Genomic DNA, 12781 nt, shown 5'->3' on the forward strand with positions numbered 1-12781 from the left:
GGAATGAAGACCTGTTATGATCTAAGGACCACCAAGAAAGAATATGAAGTAGGTGACAAGGTTTACCTGTATAATTTTAAAAGGAATCAGGTGATGGAGCGGAAATTCCTTCCATCCTGGCATGGTGCCTTAGAAATTATAGATAAAATATCACCTTTTGCTTACAAGATCTGCATATCAAAAGGAGAACAGACAGAAGAAAATTGGGTCCACATCAATTAGTTGAAAAGCTGTCATCCCAGACAAGCTTTACTACTGATTGAGGAGCCATATGAAAGCCGAGCAACGGAACCATCCAAGAAGTGAAAACCCTGGATGGAGAATTATAACAGGTGAGTATTTTAATTAATATTCTTTGGGGAAAAATGTGCACAATGGATGTTCTAAAATACTGTATCTAGCTTATGTAATGTTTCCCTCTTTCGATTGTGTTTTATAGTGCTTCAGATGAATGCAGAAGCTGGTGATGATAGAAGGTATGATGGGTGTGACTGAGAGTGTTTATGTGTGAGTAAGAGTCTGTGTGGTGAGAAGGTTATAGAGACAGGCAGTTGGAGAGCCCCTGCCTGGGTGGTGGGAGCCAGTTGTTATCTCTGAGTTATCTCTTTAACATCTTAATGTAACTACTGAAGATGTAATAAAGGACCTTTGCTGGAACCTACCTGTGAGCCTGAGGATACTACTTTATTTCAGAATGAAAGTGTTGAATGTGATGTCTCTGTCTATGTAATATTTTTCTCTCGAATGCAACGTCCATCTCCTGGCGAAATATGGTGGCGTAAAAAGTACTGAACCTCTTTTTTTCTATTTCATAGATAAATAACCTCCTTTATTTCCAATCTAGAAGCAAGAGGGGAGTCCGGTGAGAACCCCAGAGACCCCGGGAAGAAGGAAGGAAAGGCGGTGCCATGCCACATGCTCCAACCAAAAGATAAAAGAGGAGGCTGGAGTGTCCACTCCCCAAAGAAGGAAGAAAGGGGGTGCCGTGCCACCCCACCCAACCCAGAGACAGAAGGGGAGAATGAAGTGCCCACTCCCTAATGAAGGAAATTGAGCCGGACGGACTCCAACGAAAACAAAATCTAAGAAAATGAAAAGGGGACTTTGAATGAAACCCCACTCTGTTTCAAATTTGGGAGATGGTGGAGGGTGAAATTAAGAATATGGGGAATAAATTGCATGTTCCTAGCAGTTATACTTTTTATGGAAACAGCAGAAAATTGCAACACGGGCGTGCAAAATCGTGCAGACCTGGCTGTCATCTTATTTAATTTCCCATGATTAGCTGAATTGGAAAATATATATATATTATGGCAGTTGCGAGTAAAATTATGATGCTTTGCCACATAAGTAGATTTTTGCCAAAATTTGACATGAGAACCAATGGGGATTACAGATGTAGCTGCTATATGTCTGCTCCAGACTCCATAGAGAGAGGTGGGAGTTGGGAGGAGAGAAAAGGGTGACTGTCCGGTTCCATGTCATTTCATCGCGAGATGAAACAATGGGTTTTTCTGTGTGGATATTTCAACGAGAAAATACTTTTTTTGGGGGGGTTCCACCCACCAACCCCAACCCCTTTAATTATTTAACTATTCCTGAACACCCACACCCCGTCTATATATTTTTTTAACCCCCCTACAAAATTCGATGAGTTTTTATGTTTGTTTGTTTGTTTTTTTCTTTATTTGTAATGTGCACCATACCCCGAGGCATCAGGGCGCAGGAGATAAGAATATGTTCAACTTAGTTACAAGTACATAGGTATAGACTATACATGACATATATACAGGAGCTTGGCATAGTACAGAATACAGAAAAACAACACATATAATAACTTTGATTCCTTACAAAGCAGAGTTACATAATCAGGTAGCATATTGTTAGAGAGACGTAATGAGGGGGGAAGCCCATGGAAAGGTGGTCGCCAGAGTTATTAAGTATCGTTCTCTTTTAGCCATTGAAATAACAATGAGAAAAACCCAGCATCCTATCATCCCACGATGAAAGGACATTGTACCAACTGTCCAATCCTATTTAAGAGAACTCTTGCAGGGTACTCCCCCGAGATTGTAAACTTGATAGTGTCATTGCTGGCAAATAAAGTGGAATGCAATATGAGGAAGGGACAGAGCTGCTGAAATGTACCATCAGAGAGAGCTGTTGAAACCTACCATCTGACAGCTGCAAGGAAACACCAGAGAAGATTGCTGAGAGTGCATCTGGGTGGAGCTGTCTATTTTTAGGAAGGCCTAAAAGCTGACTGGGCCCTATAGTGGAGAGCGGGAGGCCATCCTAGAGAGTGGAGTGACCAGACCTTAGCCCCATCTTTCCAGAGGATCCTGACATGCAGCTGTCTGTCCTGAACTTTAAACAGAGGTTTTCAATGTAAGTAGACTTGAGCACTTTGTAACCAAAAGGTGGGGGAATCTTCTGGCATTAAATCCTTTCCCTTTATAGAATATCATATGATATGGTACACAGACTATTCACTGAAATATTTTTTATCAAGAGCTTTTTACCTAAAAATGTATAGTGAAAGAATTTTTCATCGAAAAGTCTTTTACAGAATTTCTAAATATTGAATGTTAACTGTTGTTTTAATGTTACATTGTTATAGAATATAACAATGTAACATTAAAAATGTTTATGGTCTGTATTTTTGGGTGTGGTAAGGGGTTAAATTTGTTTGGGAATGTTTGGGGTGTTTTTAAGGGCGGAAACGGGTTTGGCAGGGGGACCCCTCCAATAAAAAATAGGTAAATTAAAAAATGAATTTGGTTGTACAGTTTAACGGGGATTTGAGGGGAACCGCCCTAGTTTAAAAAAATCTGTATACAGGTTTTCGGTATAACATTTTTGGTAGATAAACACTTTTAGTTATGTGAATCTGCATTAGGTAAATATGTTTTAGGTGAAATAATTTTGATGAAAAATAGTTTGTGTAAAAAATGTGGTGTAAAGACATGTAACCATATGGTATTTTATTTATATTGCGCCCATACATAAGTGTTTCAGGTCGCGACGAGGCATGGGAGGGGTACAAGGGAGGAACAAAACAACGATCTTACTAAGCCCAGTGACATTGGGAACACACAAGTGCAGGGCAGAGGGAGGGGGAAGTGCAAGGGACAGGGGAGGAGTAGAAAGTACTGAACATGTGATCAAAACCAACAGGTAGTGCAGCCAGCAGGAGGCAAGTGCACGAATAAGGCGCAGACAACGGGTGTTGGATAAGTGCGGGAAAGGGACTATTGGGTTGCAGATACAGAGCCCAGTGCAAGGGTTTCCAGGAGGCAGCGAGAGTGTGCGGCTGGGTGGGCAGGGATCTGGGCCCGAAATCAGAGTGTAGCCAGGTGCCCGGTGCCAAAGCAGACAGAGATTAGCAGGGGAGAGGAAGAGAGAAGGCAGAAGCAAAGAGGAAGGTCTTGAGGTGCTTCCAGAACTGAAGATGGTTTTCCTCAAGTTTCAGAGAGGCAGGGAGGCTATTCCAGAGGGAGGCCCCAGCCTAAGAAAGAGATCTACCGCCAACTCGTTGCTTGGAGAAGCAACTGACCCTGAGGGAGTTGGAGGTGGAGGAGCGAAGAGCCTGAGTAGGAAGTTATTTCTGGAGGGAGAGTTGAAGGTATTGCGGATCCAGGCCCCAGAAGGCCTTGTGGACCCAGGCCCCAGAAGGCCTTGTGGACCCAGACCCCAGAAGGCCTTGTGGACAATGCAAAGGGTCTTGAACTTAATCCTTGCAGCCACTGGGAGCCAGTGAAGAGATTTCAGGACTGGAGAGATACGATCCCTGGGCTCGAGGCCAAGGACAAGTCTTGCAGTCCTGTTCTGGATGGTTTGCAGAGGGTGGAGAGTAGTAGCAGGCAGATTTAGGAAGAGGCTGTTGCAATAGTCCAGTCTGGAGAGAACCAGAGCTCTAGAGACAGTGAGCTTCTGGGGGAAGGAGAGAAAAGGAAGAATACCTCCGTTGGTAGTTTGACTTCTTAGAGACATCAGAGAAGTGTGGAGAAAATTAGAGCGTGGAGTCAAGGATTACCCTGAGGTTCTTAGCCCCACAGGTGGGTGCAGGGAGAGGGCCAAGGGAGGCCAGCCAGAGAGTGACAGGAATGGAAGGGGGAGGAGTGCCGATGGGGAGGATGTCTGTCTTACTGGCATTAAGGCAGAGGTTGTTAGCGGCACACCACTGCTGGATTGCTGAAAGACATTCAGGGATGAGAGAGGGAAAGGAGGTGGCAGAGGGGAGCCTGAAAACAAGTGGAGTGTCATCCGCATAGCACTGGAAATTGGAACACCAATCAGCAATGTGGTGGACGAGGGGGTCCAGGTATTGCCTGAAAAGCCAGGGGGAAAGGTTAGACTCCTGGGGAACACCACAGGTGGAGAGTGAGATAGAGGAAACGAAGGACCCAAGTTGAACCTGGGATGGTCGGTTGGAGAGGAAGGAAGTCAGCCAGGCCAGGGCCTGATCAGTGATACCCAGATTATCATGGAGGCGGTTGAGCAGGATTGGTTGACCATATCAAAGGCAGAAGAGAGATCCAGTAGGATGAAGACAGAGGGGAGATTTGAGTCAAGGTTGGAGAGCAGGTCTTCACGGATGTTCAGGAGAGCAGTTACTGTGCTTCAGGCTGTTCTGAAGCCAGACTGATGGCTGTGGAGACAACCAAAAGAGTCAGTGTGAAGATTAAGCTGGGAGATAGCGAGTTTGCCCAGGAAAGGGGAGATAGAGATCGGGCGATAGTTAGTCGGGCAGGAGGGGTCGGCAGTGAGTTTCTAGAAGATGCTGCACAAGAGAGTGCTCCAGAGGGGAGGGGAAGGCTCCAGTGGTGAAGGAGTGGTTGCAGAAGTCAGCCAGGGCAGGAGCAGGGAGCGCTGGAGTAATTAGATCTATTCTTTGGAACATTTGCTATTGCACGTGCATATCAATATTGATATATGTTTTAAATTATTTTGTATTGTGAGTTTCGTTTACTTTTATTAAGTTTTAATTGTTTAGCTATGTGCAATGTGCCTTCATTTCTGACTAAAGGTTTTCTATGTTGTAAACCATTTTAAGTCTTAATAAACAAAATGGCACGTTGCCATGTTTTGGGAACCACCCCCTCTCTACAAACGTCGAATTCTGGCCCATTCAGTGGGGTTTGCCTAACGTACTACGTTGGACAGACCATTTGGCCCAGAGACACGTGAACCCGTACGATATCAAATTGTCGTATGAATATCATCGAATTCTGCACTGGATGGCCACTGATCGGCGCCTGTGTGTTCGAAAGCCTCTGGAGCGGGTTGTACGTATTTCGATGATATATAAACAGTCAATTTCCCTGCAGAATCTGGGTTGACTAGCTGTCGATGTCTCTCCTCCAGCAGTCCAGCAGAAATGTGGGGAGGTGAGGCTGTGCTCGAACACCAGCAATCCCTGGCGGGCCTTGGCGGGAAGAGGGGGAGATGGCCTTGTAATTCTGAGCGGTCCTCAATGCACTGGGCTGTACAATATACCATAAGAGGGGACAGATACTAAAGTTAGTAGCATTAGGATGATTACATATTTCTATTGTCTACAAATTCATATATTTCTTCATTCATAACAATGGGGGTTGGCAGTAGCACACATGATACATAACGTTAGTTGAACACATAATGATAATTCATAGGGCAGGCAGATGAATAACAAACATGAGGTAGCGTCAGGTTGGATCGTGTACTCAAGGGGTTCATGGACACCATATATTTTAAATGTTAGTGGTTAAATGCAGGGTCGGGGCTTGTCTGATTGGGATGGTTCTTGATATTTTCCAGACTCCGGCTACAAGTCAGGTCACTTCTAGGGCAAGGGCAGTTATGTACTGCCGAAGGTAAACGATACAGTGTTTGTTCTGATACTTGTTCGTGTCTAGTTGCTCGTGAGAACAGGCCTTCAGCGGATCTGCCATGGGGTGAAGGCGACGGGGGAGTGCAAGGCTCTCTGTGCGCGGTGAGCGGGGGCTAAACTGCAGCTTTTGCCTGCATGCTATTTCACTTGGGCATGGGTCAGCACATCCAAAATTGAGTCTTGGTGTTTACAAAATGGTGTCTATGTTGTGTTATACCACGGATCGTGCGGCCTCACGCGTCGATCGGCAGCCATCCTGCCATCCTGCCATCCTGCCTCCCGGGCCCAGGTGCATGGGGGCCACCGACGAGTCATGAGCCTCACGTAGGTGGGCAATGCAGGGGAGGGGGGCCTTTAGACCTATCCTCCCATACATTTTCCCCCTTTCATTACTTAAGTAACAAATACTGTAACTCGCCCAACCTCTGGCGTTCCTTCTCATTGGCAACTGCTTCATCCCATGCTGGTGATCTTTTTATTGGCATCCATGCTCTACACACTCCCCGGAGACTTTCCCCCCTCCTAGCATATTCATCTGGTGTGCATGTCATGTATATACATCCCCCATCTCCTTCCAGATCTACCCATACCTCTTTATACCATTCTCGTTCTCGGGGCTCCTTTATTGTAGTGTGATATAACCTGTCCACTATGCCCCCATCGTAGTATAATGGCGCCATCCTATACTTGGGTTCAGAGTCCTCACCTGTTTGTACTTGCGCCTCCTGCATGATCTGTGCTGCTCCTCTAGCATTGCCCATTGTCACCAACATCAATGCACCATTAGGGACTGCATTTGTGCAGCATCGAAGACCCAACTGGCACACACGAAAAATCAGGAGTAAAAATACCACAATGGGCATCAACATTTTCATTGTCAGCCCCAGCCAGGAAGGTTCCCAGGATAAAATGTTGTCAAACCAAGTGCTTGCATCTGCTCCACCTTCGTTCTTCATTCGTTCCCCCAGACTGTGCCCCGCTGCAATCACGTGTGATAATGTCCCTTTATCTGCAACTTCAGAAGGCACGAATGTGCAGCACGCGCTCCGATTTTTCAGCAAACACCTCCATCCATCGGCGTTAACAGGTCTAGGACATACCTGTTCTGCATGGTCATCAGCCTTAGGGAACTTATCTCCACCTTCATCATGTTGAACCCTTCTTCAGTGTTGTTGGCCAGTTGGATCAACTCACAGCGTGTGATCTGGAGCCATTTTGCGTTGGCTCGCGCCTGGATACTCGGGATGAGGGAGGCAAAGAACGTTTCAGAGGAATTAAACAGCCAGTACTTGTCAGGAATCTGTGCCAACAGGTCAGAGGATGCCTTGGAAATGTAGTTGGATGATCTCCACTGCCTTTTTATCACATCTTGGGTGTTGCCCGAAGACAGGGCATACAGTGGCAGTTCCTCTGTTGGTTGTGTATTTTCTGGGCGATGGGCAACCGGCACCCCTTTTCCTCCGTCGATGTGACTCTCCGGGATCACCATCAAGGCCGAGTGCAGGGTTGGCAGAGAACATGTGCCCCTCCAGGATTGTGGGAGGTGCAAGTATGCTTGTTTGCCGCAAATCCAGTAAGTGTCCATAAGTGCTGCTGTCCCTTTCTTCATGTCTGGGATATTGAGTGTCCGATTGCAGTTCTCGTTCACACCCACCATGTTTTTTTCCCCTCACCATGGAAGCACAGCTCATATGGAATCTCTTTTTGCAGCTTGAATGGTTTTTCTATGGCTGTTACCCAGGTTAGCTTTGTGATGTGTTCTTCCCAAACTGGTGTGCACGTTTTCTCGATTCATTGCAGTTTTTCTTCCGGCAGTCCTCGTAGCACTTCTGCTTTGCATGTTATTGCTTCATCTTTCCACTTATTGTCCAAAAACAATGTCCATTAATCACGAAATACGGCTCTTTTAAACATATCACTCCTTGGGTTCTCGAATTGCAGGTTTTCTCGTTTTGCAACATTTCAAAAGAGACTGCGTGTGCCTGGAGGGTGTTCTTAATTCTGCAGGGGGTGAGATTAAGGAGGCAGTTCTTTAGGCAGCAAGACCTTAGGTGTGCCTGAGGCGTGGGGAATCAGGGAACAGACATAACAACTCTCATTAGTTGTCAGTTTTGCGGTGGAGCTCATATCCGCATACCATTTATTTGACTGATGTGGATGTCTAAGGTCTTCTATTGTGTCGAAGCCCAGGCCAGAATACTCGTCATATTTTTTCCTCCCCACCTCCCTCCTTCTTCTGCTGCTTTTAAGATAGCTTTTTGCATCTCTTGCTGCTTGTGGGTGGTATCATGCCCTCCTTTCCCGCGCACCCCTTTTCCCATTCATCATATAGGGTCAAAAACCTTTCTGCGATCTCTGCATTTTCTTCCTTCCTATTTTTGGGGGGGGGGGCAGTTTCTACGGATGGGTTACCTTCTGGTGTGGGCATTGTGGCAGTAGTGTCATATAACCATGATATAACAGACGGGTTACGATCATTTAAAACATAGACATTGTATTCAGAGGCATTATAAGGGGGAGTTCAGCGTGTGGTTGGCCTATTGTTAGCGTCGTTTGGAGGCTGGGCATGAGTAGGGTCCATATGGTAACCCTATATAAGCTGAAATCCATCTCATATCAAATAGGCCCCCTCTTTAACCATTTTTGTTCCATTCCCCAAATTTGTTCCATTCCTTCCCCCCTCATTCATCTCTATAGAGATGAATGCAATAGCATAGTAGACGATAAGGCCGGACATCATTGTAAAAGAAAAAGAACAGCACACACAAACAGTCCACACTCATACGAATATCTACATACTTCGGAGTTCACATTTCTAACTGCCCTAATATTATTTATGGCGGGCTGCCCGTTCGTTGCGATGATTAATCGTATGTATCAAAACATTAAAGCATATTACGCATACTTAAACAGTCATATTTGTAATTTTTCATCAAAAACCTGGGATATAGAGAGAGAGAGAGATAGAAAGAGAGCGTGAGAGAGAAAGAGAGCGTGAGAGAGAAAGAGAGAGAGAGAAAAGAGAAAGAGAGAGAGAGAGAGAGAGTTTTCAGTATCCATAGTTGCAAAAATCATTTACAGTTTCCATACTCCTTAAATCATTATGTACATTTTACATTCTCTTTGACCTGTGTCATTGTGTACCCCTATGATTGGGCTATGCCTCTATTTTTAATCTATTACGACACTTCTGCCATGCTTTGTACTTCTTTATCTTGTTCTTGTGTAACGCTTTCATAGGCCTTTCGTACGTCTGTTAAATGTATCCAATATCTCAGGCCCTTTACTTTTACTGCCGTTGGTGTGCAATAAATTACTTTATAAGGGCCATGAAATCTTGGGGCATTCCGCCTACGCACGAAACTCTGCACGTACACCATTTCTCCTGGCATTAGCTGGCCTGTGGGGCTCTCTGTTGTTGAGTTTATTGCCTCACTTCCCTCTTCTTGTGTAAATGGTGGTGCAAGCTGTCTAGCTATCATACAGGCTGCTCTGGTAAGTTTTCTTAAGTAGTTATTAAATTCCTCACCTAATATAGTGGCACTTTTATGGGCATCTGAATGTTTGTGGAGTGGGGAGTGTGCTGTGTGCATGCGTCTTCCTGTCACTATCTCGTGTGGTGACAAATGGTGGTCCTTGCTAGGCTGATTTCTCAACTCAAACTAGGCCAAGGGCAGACAGTGCACCCAATTCTTTTTTAATGAGAAGCACAATTTTGACAACCTCCCTTTTAGGAGGCCGTTGATTTTCTCAACCACGCCGTTGCTTTGCGGATGATAAACAGAACATAGTTTATGTTTGATACCTAACAGTGCTGTTACTTCTTTGAAGAGATCATTGACAAAATGTGTGCCATTATCAGAGCGGATCACGTCGTAAATTCCCCAGCATGGAAATACTTCCCGTACCATCATTTTTGGAGCGCATTTGGCATCTGGGTGTGCGCCGCACAGCCCTGCCTCGACCCACCTTGAAAATGGGCACACTACCACTATCATATACCGTGCTCCATTGCATCTTTCTCCCATATCTGCATAATCAATATGCAGTTCTCGGAAAGGGCCTGTGGGTTTTGGTATTACCCCCCGCAGTGTTCTCAGTGTCATTCCTGAATTGTATATCTGGCACGTTGTACACTCCATTGCCAACTTTGATAGCTACTCCTGTAACCCTGGAACAAACCAGTCTTCTTGTATTTCTGCAGCGATGTGTTTCTTCGCATTGTGTGCTGGAAAGTGTAATTGCTGGAACGCTATTTCCAATAGTTTGACCGTCATCACCACCTTTCCGGTGTTGCTTTGACCCCATAAGCGATCTGTTGCTGACTGGCTACATCCCCTCTTCTCCCACAGCTCTTTTTCTTCTTTCGTTGCTTCGTCTTGTAACTCTAGTATTTGCGACACGGGCATGGCATTGTAGCCACCCGGGAGATCTTCCTCTACCTGTTTGTGTATTAAATACTCACCTGTCCTTTCTTTCACTAGATAAGAAGCTTCCTTGGCCGCGGCGTCCGCTGCCGCGTTTCCCAAAGAGACAACATCTGTGTTGGTGGTGTGGGTCTGGGACATCACTATTGCTACCATGGTGGGGTCTTTTAGTGCCTCAATGAGTTCCTTCAGGAGCTCTGCATGCTATACAGGTGACCCATCGGCCCTGTGGAACCCCCTCTGTCCCCACCTTGCCAACCCACCATGTACAGTAGTGGTCATATAAGCTGAGTCTGTGTAGATTGTGACTGCACACACTTTTGCTGCGTGCAATGCTTCAATGAGTGCTATCGGTTCTGCTGCTTGAGCTGAGTATTGGGCGGGCAGGCGCTTCTGTATTATCACTTCGTACTCACCTTCTTCTAACCTTACAACAGCTATTTCCACGTGTTTTCACCTGTGTCTGGATTGATGGATGCTGATCCGTCTATAAAGAATACCTCTCCCTCATTTAATGCATTTTCACTCGCCACGGTGCTTTCTCCTTCCTCACCCTTGTACGTTGCACAAAAATGCGCCTGCATGTCTTCCAAGGTGCATGGTTCTGTAATGAATCTTGCAGGGTTAAATGTTTTGCACCTCACTATGTGTATGTTAGCACTGAACAGTATTATCTCATATGCGGTGGCTCTTTGTGTTGTGAGTGTGCTTTTTGATCTTTCCAGGATTGTGAATAGGGAGTGTTCCACAAACAGGGTCACGGAGCACTCCATCACTATCGTTGCACTTTTTTCAATGGCGAACGCTGCGGCTGCGAGAGATTGCTTGCAAGCGAAGTGTCCCTGCATGACTGCCTCCAACATTCCGCTGTAATACGCCAGGGGCTTGTGTCCCAGGGATGTCTTTTGTGTCAGTACCGCTGTCATGAGGGAGCCTTACAATGTGAAAACAGGTAGAACTTGCGCTCGTAACCAGGGTTCGGGAGTACCGGCGTGCTTGAGATCAGCTCCTTGAGTGATGTGAAAGCATCCTCAAGTTCTGCGGACCGCTCAATTTATGTATTTTCACGTTGGGCATCTTTGAGTCCCTGAAATAATGGTCTTGTATATGCTGCATAATCCAATATCCATGCTCGGCAGTAATTACACATGCCGAGAAATGTTTGCATCTACTTCACTGTTTTTGGTCTTCCCACTGCTGTGATTGCAGCTACTCTATCTCGTATTATTGTCTTGCCCTCTTTTGATATTAATTGCCCCAGGTACAACACCTCTTGTTGGCAGTATTGCAATTTCCCTCTGTCAACCTTGTAGCCTTTGTGGGCCAACAATGTCAAAAGAGCAATGGAGTCTTTCCTACATTCCTCCTCATTCATTGCGCAGATGAGTAAATCATCTACGTATTGAATGATCGTACTATCTGCTGTCATGTTCCCTAGATCTTCATGTAATATTCGATTGAATATGCTGGGACTTTTGCAGTACCCCTGTGGTAGTCTGCAGTGTTCGTATCTTTTTCCTCCTAGGCTAAATGCTGTCAAATATATGCACTCTTCTGCCAGTGGTATTGAAAAGAAAGCGTTTTTCAAATCCACTATCGTGTAGTGCGATGCATTTTTTGGGATGCTACATAGAATGGATGCTGGATTAGGAACCAAAGGGAATTCCTTCTGGACTATGTCATTGAGGGGGCGTAGATCTTGGATCATCCTCCACGCCCCTCCTTTCACTTTTTTAATCGGGTAAATGCAAGTATTACATGGCGAGTTTGAGGGCACTATTATTCCTTGTGCTAATAATGCGCTAATTGTCTCTTTTATCCTTTCTTCTGCTTCTCAGCTCCCAAATCCACCATAAAAATGAACTGTTAATTCCCGATCTGCGCCCCTACCAATGGTTCCTCTGCTGCATTGAAGGTCGTAGATAGTACTGAACACGCAAGTGCTCTCTGTGGGCTGTCATATGCTGGATGTCTCGTGGTCCCCCCTTGGTTAAAAACATTACCCAATGCCACTACCACTCCTCCATACGGTGTAGGCGCACCGTTTGCCGTTGTGGCGAAAGGGTTGCCCTGTGTGTATGGCATATGTGCATGGCTTTGTGGGTGCTGTTGTACATTATGTGGTTGTTCCCTTTGTTCTTCTGGGTACCATTGCTCTTGTTGCCCTTGTCCCCCTCCCATGGGCATCCCGTATGGACTCCCCGGGTGTGGGTGACCATGAGGTTGATCATCTTGGTAATTGCTGCTCGGCCTGCTTCTGCATTCTCGTGAGAAGTTTCCCCACCTACCACAATTCTAACAGTTCCCTTGCCCTCCCCTTTGTCCTTGCCTCCCATAACCACCATTTCCCTCGTACCATTAACCACCCCCTCTGCGTCTTCTGTCCCCACCTCGTCCTCCACGGGGAGCCCACACCTGCCACTGCGGTCTTCTGTGCTGCTCCTGTCCATTCCACTGCGTCTGCCCATTGTCTGCCCAATCC

The 12781-nt window shown here is 45.9% G+C and overlaps 1 long non-coding RNA gene across 1 annotated transcript in view; it reads left to right on the top strand.

Moving 5' to 3' along the window:
- LOC138581989 (uncharacterized) overlaps window positions 1-1188 on the top strand; it is a 246759-nt gene extending 245571 nt beyond the window's left edge. The window contains exon 2 of the long non-coding RNA XR_011304923.1: window positions 845-1188. This is a non-coding gene — a long non-coding RNA (uncharacterized lncRNA). The remainder of the gene's footprint in view (window positions 1-844) is intronic.
- Window positions 1189-12781: the final 11593 nt, after the last annotated feature.

This window comes from Ambystoma mexicanum, chromosome 3q, assembly GCF_040938575.1.
Source record: "Ambystoma mexicanum isolate Mex_15411 chromosome 3q, UKY_AmexF1_1, whole genome shotgun sequence".
Taxonomy (NCBI): Eukaryota; Metazoa; Chordata; class Amphibia; order Caudata; family Ambystomatidae; genus Ambystoma; species Ambystoma mexicanum.